The sequence below is a fragment of the Peromyscus maniculatus genome, chromosome 1 (assembly GCF_049852395.1).
Source record: "Peromyscus maniculatus bairdii isolate BWxNUB_F1_BW_parent chromosome 1, HU_Pman_BW_mat_3.1, whole genome shotgun sequence".
In the NCBI taxonomy this organism is placed as follows: Eukaryota; Metazoa; Chordata; class Mammalia; order Rodentia; family Cricetidae; genus Peromyscus; species Peromyscus maniculatus.
The window spans coordinates 104,825,219-104,837,357 of record NC_134852.1 but is presented as its reverse complement, the minus strand read 5'-3'; positions in this window follow the sequence as shown (position 1 = coordinate 104,837,357).

The window sequence follows — 12,139 nt, the reverse complement described above, 5'->3', positions numbered from 1 at the left end:
TTCTGGTACATCATTATCACTAGGATGGGTCCTCATGAAACTCCTCAGGATATCCTGTTGTTGCCCAAGTGATGGAGATTCTGTGTTTCTCATTCTGCAGGACCAGTTCTTTTGCTCACTCCAGCAGGTCAAAGATGGGGCAGTTGTTAGGGCGGGTCAACTCAGGGCCCAGGATATGGATCTGGTTGGTGGTTGAGCTGGTCAGTCTCGGCCTTTGGGACCTCCAACTCACATGAGGGACCAAGATAACTCTCCTAGGCCCATGTCGTCTGGGTAAGCTCTCCCATACCTATGGGGTCATCTCTTCCAAGTGCTGGGGTCAGCTCTCCCATGGGAGTGGAGCAGCACCAGGTCTCCTTCTACAGTGTCCACGAGGGGAAGGACCAGCTATCCTGGGGTCACTGAGGGAAAAGGCTAGCTCAGCATGGCCCTTGGACTTCAACATGCATGATTCCTAAGATCCCCTGTGGCAACATGAGCCATGGACATCAGCCCTGCCCCTGACTGCTGTTGAGCCATGGACCCAGACGTGGCCCATTACACCAGCCTGGGCCCGACCCTGTGTGGCTGCACAGGCCTGTTAGATTGGCCTGATTCCCATGTTAGTGAGGCCCATGGCTACAGATTGCAGTCTAGACCCCAGGCACCTGTGTGGCCTTTGGTGGCACCACAGGCTATAGACATCACAGACTTTGACTGTGGTGGCACCACGGACTCACACATGGTCCCAGGCAGCAGCCCAGGCTTGGATGTCACCATGGCCCAGGGTGGCAGTGCAGGCCACTCAGATTGGCATGGTCCCACTAGCAGTGTGGTCCTTGGACACCAGCATGGCCCCAGGTGTTAGCATGGCCTTCAATGGTATTGGAGTCAGAGACATCGACTCAGACCTTCACTGGCTATAGTACAACCACGGACTTAAACATGGCTCCTCACTGCAGCCCAGGCTTGAATGTCATCATGGCCCCAGGTGGAAGCACAAAAGATAACATTTAGTATAGTTAGGCATTTTGAGGAATTGGGTAGACATGTCCAGGCCGCAGTTTTCTTGATTCATGTCAAGGATCTGACTGGTCATTGAAAGTTTTCTTCAGTTCCTTTCTGACCATTTAGTACTATCTATTCTTAACCCCCAGAAACCTAATAAATGTGACACAAGGGATTTCTTTTATACAGAGCATATACAAATGAAGTTTCTCATTTTGACTGATCAAGCTTGATTCTCTCATACTGACACATTAAGTGTTTCCAAGGAATACATTTGATATTCCTGAACTGGACTATAGAGACATTGGTCTAGACTTGATTAAACTAAGGCTCATCCATGAATCCACTTACATAGGGAGTAAATTTCATATATAGATACATGCAACCAACTCATTTTCACATATAAAACAATGTACTTTTAAGCAAAGGAATCCAACAGAAAACCAATAATGAACAGAAGTGGGCTATGTGTCTTCTATATAAGTAAAAGTCTTCACGGTCACTTACAGTATAGAATACACATCAAATTAGTAATTTGCCACATTGTTCATGCTATAGTAAAGAGTGTGAAGGACCAAGCAGCAACATGCATTGCTGATGGAAGTGAAAATTAATGCAACTTCTTTGAGAATGTGGCTTATATCAAAATCATCATATTGATATACAGATGCAGAAATCTCACATTTATTAGAAACAAGTAGAGCTAACTGTAATTTTCATTGCTACATTGTTTATAAGATTATAGATTATAATCTATAATTTATTCTTATTAAAATCTTGTTCAATCAGCCCCACCTCAAAATGTTCACTACAATGAGTCATTGTTCTAGTTTAAGGCCTCTGATTTCTGGTACATCATTATCACTAGGATGGGTCCTCATGAAACTCCTCTCGGATATCCTGTTGTTGCCCAAGTGATGGAGATTCTGTGGTTCTGTGGTTAAATTAAGAACAAGATTTTAATATATTATAAATACATTCATATATTCTATATGAATAATTTTTTATTTAAATTGTGCTAAATTTACAAATGTTTCTCCACAGCCTTCTATGTCCATGGACGTCATGCTTTAGTCAATGACTATGAGCAGGATAGAACTCTAAATACATTGTGTAATTATCTAAATTATTTTATGTTTCTAAAGTTCATGCTGAGCATACACACCATGGGAAATACTTTTTGTCACTTCAGACATCAGAATAGAAATGATGAAGCTTTTTGAACTCAACTACTAAGTGATGCGCAGAAAGAGAAATACTGAATGCTTTCACTTCTATGTGAAATCTGAACACATTTGAACTCATAAAAGAAAAATGTAAAATGGCTATTGTTAGATTCTGGGGCTAGACAATAGATATAAAAGTATAGTCAGCAATGAGGACTAAGTACTGATAAGTTATTATATACACCATGGCGAAGATATTTATAATAATGAAATGCACATTCCACAATAGTTGAAATAATGGATTTCAATACATTTGAAATGCTAGGTAGATAAAATATTCTTAGTTGATCATTCCATAATGAATTTAACACACTAATCTCTACAAATGCAATTATCATTTGTCAATTAAAATTAAAGTAAATTTTCAGAATAGTGGATCTGTAAACTCTGTGATGGATATTAAATGAATGAAATTATAAACCACTGAAAGATTCTTCTTTGATTTTGTAGCACTATTGAATCAATGTTCCCTTTATTTTTTTATTTATTTATTTTTTTCGAGACAGGGTTTCTCTGTGTAGCTTTGCGCCTCTCCTGGAACTCATTTGGTAGTCCAGGCTGGCCTCGAACTCACAGAGATCTGCCTGGCTCTGCCTCCCGAGTGCTGGGATTAAAGGCGTGTGCCACCACCGCCCGGCAATGTTCCCTTTATCCCAGTGGTCAGGCTGATATTCTGATTGAAGAGTTGCTGTACTTTTGATAAAAAACCACATTCCTCTGACTATAAAATACAATTAACTATAAAATAAGGTAATAAATATGTGTGCAGTGGAAAATTAATTTATTTTGAGATGGTAAAATATGATAGAGTGGTATAAGTTTTTATTTTTGGGTGTTAATTTCTATATGAAACTTTCTGTTAATATAGCATGATTTTTGGAGTAAATTATTTTAAATTATTTGAATTCAATAGCAATGTTGATTATTCCTACACTATATTCACACTAACAACAAAATGGTCTCAGTATGTTGTATTTATACAGGTGTGTGTGTGTGTGTGTGTGTGTGTGTGTGTGTGTGCACATCTATTTTTACAAACACATATTAATGTTGTAACAATAATCATCAAAATAAAAGAGGCTATCATCTTGAAAACTGGGATAAAATAGAAGGGTTTTAAGGGTATATTTGAAAGTGGCTGTAGGGAGGGAAGTGGGGGGTAAAGTGATGTGATTCTATTTTAATTAAAGGCATATTAATTATTTTCCAAAAATCCATGACACCCATTCGATAAAATACATAACATTTCAAAACTAAATTGAGAAATCAAAAGTAACAAGTTATTCATGGTGACCAAGAATACTCTGAAATATTCAAAGAATGTTGAATTTATTGGGATAATTCAAGCAACCATGAGTATCTTAGCTTTCAATTTATAAAGTAACCTGTTACAAAGCAACTCAGTGGAGATGGTTTCCTGATTCCTCTTCATTATTAAGTAATAGTACTTGACATTTATTGAGAAATTAATAAGAGACAGGAAATTTTCAGAGTACTTAACATGCATTATCTTGTTCGACACAATACCTATTGAAGTGGTTGTATGAATAGCTGCTGCCAGAGATGGTTCTCATTACTAACATTATTCAGATAGACTCATCAAAGGACAAAGCAACCATTGTGCTTCTGAATCAGCGCCTCTACATCTTCTCTTCTGACTGAGCTAACATTGTAGTTAATTGTTTTATTTTTATTTTACAATGCTTTCAAATATGCATAAAGGTGAACAGTATCACCAAGGCCTGCATACCTGTTTCCTAGCAAGCACATTGTTTGGTCCTCTGTCTGAAACAAGTTCTCTAGAGCAGAAAGATCTAAACTAGTGCTCCACATTCTAGGCACTGATATACCTTGTTTTCTTTGACTACTAGACACAGGTCATTCAGATTGGTCAGGTATGCTATAGAAATGGACATGCCTCCTTTGTTGCAGTCTACTGAGTCTCATAAATGCAAAACTGTTCTGTTAGTGGTTCTTCCATTGGGCTGATGAGTTCAGGCATGATGATTAAGTGCAAATTTTCTAAGATGAAGTTAGATTGTTTTACTTTCTTTGTAGTTAATTTGCATTTTGTGGAGACATTGCTTTGAAGGTGTGTAAAATGTGTCAAATCAGGTCCTGTACTAGTTTAGCATCATTTACCAAAATGCTGCTGATATGAATATAGTAGTTGAATGAAGATTCTGTTTTCTCTGGTGCAGGTATTCAAATGCAGAGCCTCCTGCTTGTTAAGGAAGCACTCAGTACCACTCAACTGCATCCCATCCCCTGGGTAATGTGTCAGTATTCTGCCTCAGACCTCAATCTGGCCTGTAACTCCCTTCATACCCAACGCTGGCAAGCAAACTGGGGTGGGTCCTCATGATTCTGGATCTACCTCCTGAGTGCTGGGATCACAGAATTGCTCTAGCATATTCAATAAAGCTCTTTTTTCAATACAGTGAAATTCACATAATTTAAAGTTAGTCGTGTTAAAGAGAACAATTTGTACAGAAATAGTTGCATAGTCATAACATGCCGAAAACAAACCTTCATTTAATTCCAAATCATATTCGCTATTCAGCCATGAAACCCCACATCCATTAGCCAGTGGCTCCCCCTTCCCTCTCCTCTGCATCTGTTGGAAATTACTGTTTGTCATTCTATATCAATGGATTAACTTTTTGTATGTGTTTGATACATGTTAACTCATATAATATGTAGGATTTTGTATGTTGTCTTTTTCTTGTTAAAAAGTCTTTTGAAAGTTAACCACAATGAAGTACTTATAAACCTTACATTTTTTTCTCCTGATGAATTATATGCTATTTAATCCTCACTTTATAATTTTTATCTATCTAACCATCTAAGTACCCACATTTTTCTCTTTCTTCAACAATTGCCTTTTGTTGAGATTTAAATTTGCATTTCTTATATAAAAATTTTTAAAACTCTAGCCACATTAATTATTTCTTTATCTTCTTTAGAAAATGTCCCTTAACATCTCTAGCATATATACATATATAGAGATAGATAGATATAGATATATTGATATATTAATTGCATGGGATTGTTTGCCTTTTCATTGTTGAAATAATAATAATTTATATATTCTAGATACTAGACTTTTAGAAGATAAATTTTCTCAGGTATTTTATTTTATCCAACTTATATTTTACTCTAATAATGATGAGTTTGACTCATCAATGTTTTATTTATCTGTTATTTAAGCATGCCCTACAATTTTGAAGGAAGTACTGCCAAATTCAAGATCATGGAGATTTAGATTTGATTTCTTGTCATTGGCTTGAGACTTATACTTAGGAAATCCACTCATCTTGAGTTAATTTGAGAATGTTCTGTCAGGTAGGTATTTTTTGTGTTAATTGATGTCTATTGTATAATTCCACTAGTTTGCTAATAGTGGTTCAATACCATTTAGTTTAGATTGTTCTTTACCCATCTCAGACAAGGGAGCGAGGATGGATCAAAAAAAAAAAAAAAGAAAGAAAGAAAGAAAGAAAAAGAAAAACAAGATTCACCCAACCAACCTGAGTAAATTCATGTTTATTTGATTCATTAATTTGGTATGGGTGACTCAAAACAGCTCTATCACCAAAAATGCAATACTATCTTGGAGAAAAATGTCAGTAAAGCTGTACTGATGATTGCAATCTTCAGTTAACCTGCCATCTCCTATGTACTCTAGTACAAGGTCAGGTGCAGCCTAGCTAAAGGGGAACCAATGACTGGAATTCCAGAAAACTGCCTTGTGATCCTGCCTTATCTATTTCATTAAGGAGTGTTAGTAGTTCTATTATTACCATAGACCTACCTAACATTGTATTGTTCTGCTTATTTCATTGTCACGACTACTTATTAATGGTTCTGTAGGTTACCATAGCAGCTTTAGCTACATTGTAGAGTAGATTGGCTATAGTATGCCTAAAGGAAAAATCCACACTGCAATGTCACCCAAATAATCCCATTTGTAAATTTTGTCAGTATCTTTACCACCTCTTAAAATCAATCTTAACTTTCTTCCCTCCACAGTACTTTTGTTATCTCCCTGCCTTCTATGACTGAAATATATTCTTATCATCTCAATGAACATCATTAGATAGCAATATAATAATTTTCTTAATAGCTGTTTACCTCCTGGACTCCAGCAATGGCTTTGACACATAGATGCTTAATTTCTGTGCAAATAGCAAGCAGGATAATGCAGTCATAGAGGGAATGCTCCAGAATAGGTTGAATCAGGTCCCTCAAATTCATGTTCAGTTCCTATCCATGGCAACTCAGAACACAAGAATATGGAAATGAAACATTTATAAAGATGATTAAATTGGAATGATGGTCTTTGGTGCATGGACCAATTAAATGTAAGTGTGGTCTTTAAAGGGTGAAGAGACACCAAGGATGTACATTCAGAAAAACAAATTCATCTATCCCAAAGAAGAGAGGCCTTGAGGGAAGACAAACCTGCCAGCACCTTGGTCTTACATTTTTAGCCTTCAGAACTGTGAAATAGCTCATTTCCAGGGTTTAAGCACTATTTTTTTTTCACTATTTTATCAAAATGGTCCTATTAAATTGGATGTTTATTCAAGTTGAGATGAAGTCCTTTGAGAAGCAAGGCCTGAACCAGTAGGGCCAGTCAAGAAGGTAGCATATGCCAGTAAACTGAATACACATATGATTTTGAATAAATAAAAATAGTAAGGGTCATTGGACTTAACTGTACACTGCAGAGGTACAAGCATAGAAAAGGAAGCCAGATCCAAACCCAGTCACCAATAGATTTTCTGTAAACACAAAAGTCCTGAAACCACCAAGAATCCCAAAACAACAAAGGCAGTAATCATTGGACCTCATTTAAAAATAATTTAGTATAAATATTCATGTGTGTCAGAGGATGGGGTGTTCATTAGTTCAGGTCTTCATAAAAGCTAGAAAAGGGTGTTGTATCACCTCCAGCTACAGTTACAGGAAATTAAAACCACTCAGTCTTCGTACTGGTGTCCACGTCCTCTGCAAGAGCAGTATGTGCACTCAATGACTTAGCCATCTAGTCAGCTACTGCCTCTTGTTTTATTTGTTTATTTATTTTAAAAATTATATTTAAATAAGACATATTGTCATATGACAAGGACCTTGAGTACCTAAAGATTTAATGAAAATGTCAGTCATAGTTCAAAGTTTAAAGCTTACTATGGAGATTGACATACAGCACAATGCTCTCTTGAGGGCAAGCATATAAAACAATCATACAGTGTGTTGAACAGTAACCCCAGAAATTGATTGAAAATTGATTTCAAACAGAAATTAAGCATCTATGTGTCAAAGCCATTGCTGGAGTCCAGGAGGTAAACAGCTATTAAGAAAATTATTATTTCAAGCCGGGCGTGGTGGCGCACGCCTTTAATCCCAGCACTCGGGAGGCAGAGCCAGGCGGATCTTTGTGAGTTCGAGGCCAGCCTGGGTTACCAAGTGAGCTCCAGGAAAGGCGCAAAGCTACGCAGAGAAACCCTGTCTCGAAAAAAACCAAAAAAAAAAAAAAAAGAAAATTATTATTTCTTCAAATCCCTCACAGATGCATCCAGTTTCTTGGGTTTTAGTTCGAGATGTATTCAAGTTGATAACCAAGCATAGCCATCACAGTAGTCATAAGTTATATACTAAATATCATGTTCCCTTGACAAGTCTAAAGGTAAAGAGGTTATTTACAGACAAAAACTGCATCTTCCATTTCTTCATTACTAACACCTGTGAAACATCTGACTTCAGAGGACTATTTTTATTTTGATTGGCTGTTTCTATGTTCCAGGCTGAGAACTTCCAACATCTGCTATGAGTCAACAAGTCATTCAACTTCAATCCATTCAATATCTGTCAGAATTTTTAATTTTTTGCATCTATTATTTCCCTCATTGTTTCAGGTTTTCTGTAAAACTGAGTAGGTGAGTGTGAGTGTGTGTGTGTGTGTGTGTGTGTGTGTGTGTGTGTGTGTGTGTGTGTGCCTCTTAGGTGAGCAGAAGGAAGAAAGAGTAGAGGTTTCCTATGTAAAATTATGGGACTACAGTAGTGTTCCTTTTACCTCAGCACCAGCCTCTTCTATTATTAATAACATAATAAAGTGATTGATTCACTGTGTTTTGTGGCATAACCAGGAGGATGATGAGTTTGTGGCCATGCAAGTGTGCATACTATTTTCAAGATGAGCCTAGCATATATGTTGAGGACTTAATGTGAAAATAACAAACAAAAAAAATTGTTAGGATTTTTAAATAAATAGTGTTATATTGTCATTACTTAAAATTCATTTTAACCATAATTCTTGAATTTCTGTTTGTTGTATTTTCTAAGATATATGTTAAAATGCCAACTTCAATGTTTCATTAGACCTTTCTTAAATGTGATATTTCTGAGGCTCCCTGTCAATATTATCCTCCATTAGTGTCTTACATTGTGATCTCTCATCAAATCATAAAATTGAAGCAACATCCCTAAGTAACGTGATTTTCTTTAACAGTTTATTATATTTAATTGAATCTTTATTTTTATTAATTTTCTTCTCATTAGCTTTGGAGTCAATATATTTTTGTTTCTCTGGGTAGATATAATATGAATTAGATAATTTATTTTAACTATTTCTGGTTTTCCTAATATATGCATTTAAGTTAGACATCTTTATTAAAGGTGATTTAGTATCACTTTGTAATACACGTGTAGGGTTTCTATGAGGCTCTTTTCAGAGGGCTTAACTGAAGGAGAAATCTCCACTTACATGTGAGCAAAAGTATCAACAGGGCAATGCATGGACTAAATAAGGAGAAAGTGAATTGCGCATCAGTATGCATTGTTCTCTGCTCCGTGAATGCAGCTGAATTATCACCAGTAGTCTCTAGTTCATGCCACATGACATCGTTTCTATGATAAACTGTACTCTTGAATTGTGAGCCAAAATAAACAGTTCATATGTAAGCATTTTTGTCAGGTACGTTGCTTCAGCAATGAGGGAGTATTTTTATGTTATCCAACAATTGAACTGTCAATATATCATTTGTGAAATGATGAAAAATTTAGTATAAAATATAGAATGTTTAAACATTTGAAGACTTCACTTGATTGATATTACAGGCTGCTGTATTTGACATTCTACAGGATATATACTGTAGTTCTATATATAACTATATACTGTAGTCTAAGTCTATATACAACAAATAATACTCAAAATATCCTATCAATGTTTCAAAGCTATCAATCTGTTTATAACAAGGAATGTGTCAAAGAAAAATACTTCAGAAGATAATGGGGGAGACTTTGAGTGAAAAGCACAGATTGTTTTGCATGGGGAAAAACTTGCTTGATCTATTAATTGGGGTGTGATCAACAATCTAGGAACAAAATGATTTATTTTCTTCTTCTTTCAATGTCTTTCTTGCTTTTTTTCTTTCTCTCTCATTTTCTTTTTGAGACAGGTTCTCCAAAAGGACAAATACTATCTTCAAGCTAGGGGACCAGCTTCTCAAAGACTGAGATGATTTAGAGTGTGTGATTTCATTTCTTTATGTTTCTCTCTCTTTATTAAACCTTCAACTGAAGTTCCTTATCTCTTCTTCCCATTATTTCACTCTTTTATATTTTTTTCTCTTTAATTTTCTCCACTGTTCTTATAATAGTTCTTAGTCTCAATTGACTTTATTTCCATTCCAATTACAGGATCTAGTATCTCAGTACATGCCCTACTACCTAGGTTCATTTCATTTATTCCTCCAGAGTTAGTGCAATCAAACAAATAATTATTTGTTAAATAACTGGCTATTCCTGTATTTTCATAGTGGAATTAACCATTACTTGTGATTACTTCTGTAGTTAATATTCTTCTCTTACAGTGGTGCAGGGGATCATGTCTGGTGCCCTAAGCATATGGGTTGAGGGTTTTCCTAATGACCTATCTGCCACTTCAGTTATGGTAGGGTGATATTACAGCTTAGTCCTACTTGAGCCCTTCAAGTGTTTTAACTGAAAGAATGTAAATGATTATAGAATAACATCAATAAACAACCTAACTCACACCCACATATCCAACTATAAGAACATGGAAAACCAAGACAATATAAGGTATCCAAAAATTACATATTCCTCATTGGTGGATTTTTAAAAGACTGAGTAAAATGAAATCTCTGACAGAGATTTAATGGAGTGACTATAATAATGTTCACTAAAATCAAATAACACATGGAGGATATCTTGAATGTATATCAAAAGAATGCAAGTAAACAAATGAACAAAAGAAGGAAATCAATATATAAAAGATCAGTTAAGGAAGAATTAGAAATTGAAAAATACCAAGTAAAAAGTTTTGGAATTAAAACATTAATAAGAGAAATTAAGAGTTGAGCAACAAACACGTGACTCAATGAAGAAAAAAAAAGAAGAAAATTCAAAGTTGAGAGGGTAGGGAAATAAGGGACTGGAGGAAGGGGTGAATGTGTTTAAAGTACATTGTATGAAATTCTCAAAGGATTAATAAAATTATTTTAAATGTACATTGAGGGACTTAAAAACAGAGCAATGGAAGACAGAATATCAGTGTTGAAAAACAATGCAGATGGACTAGAAAATTAGGACATAAGCAAGGATTAAATAACAAGACTATATGAATAGAACATTTGAGAACTATGAGCCACCAATTGGAGGCCAAATTTATGAGTCATGAGCATAGACGAAAAAAGAAAATAATGCTAATGTCAGAGGAAATATGTTCAATAAAATTATAGCAGGTAATAGTCTATATCTAAGAAAAGACATGCCCATCTAAATACTAGAAGCATTAATAGCACCAAATAGACAAAACAAGGAGTCCATTTTCCTCTCCACATTGCATTTATTTCTCATATCAAAGGCTGAATAATAAAAAAAAAAGACCACATGAGAAAAGGAAGAAACAAAGTGCTAAAGAGGCCCACAGAAATCTACAAAGATACCCCCACAAAAGACTGCTGGCAATGGTCGAGAGACAGCCGGGACTGACCCACTCTGGTGAAAGGATGGCCAAACACCCTAATAGTTGTGCCAGAAACCCCATCCAAAGACTGAGGAATCTGGATGCAGACATCCACGGCTAGGCCCCGAGTGGAGCGCCAGGAGTCTAATTATCGAGAAAGAGGAGGGTTTATATGAGCAAGAATTGTTGAAACCAAGGTTGGATAAAGCACAGGGACAAATAGCCAAACGAATGGAAACACATGAACTATGAACCAAAGGCTGAGGGGCCCCCAACTGGATCAAGCCCTCTGAATAGGTGAGACAGTTGATTGGCTTGATCTTTTTGGGAGGCATCTAGGCAGTGGTACCAGATCCTGGGCTCATTGCATGAGTTAGCTGTTTGAAACCTGGGACTTATGCAGGGACACTTGGCTCAATCTGGGAGGAGGGGACTGGACCTGCCAGGACTGGGTCTACCAGGTTGATCTCAGTCCTCGGGGGAGGCTTTGCCCTGGAGGAGGTGGGAATGGGGGGTGTGCTGGGGGGAAGGGGAGGGGGCAGGAAGGGGGAGAACAGGGAAATCTGTGGCTGTTACGTAGAACTGAATGGTATTGTAAAATAAAATTAAATTAAATTTAAAAAAATGAAAGAGATATCACCAAGTCAAAAGCAAATCTACATCAAGATCATGGCAGATTCTTTTAGCAGGAACTCTAAAATAAAGGAGATCTGAAACTGATATACCTCAGTCTCTGACACACAATAATTGCTAACGCAGGGTACTAGTCCCATCCTGTAAAGTCACACTTCATAATTAATATGAAATACAAAAAAATGAGAAGTACAAAGTGAAGGAATTCATAAGCACTGATTAAGCAATACAGAAGATACTTGAATGAATCCAACACCCTAAAAGAAAGATATACATTTCTGTATGGCCACAAGAAGGGGAG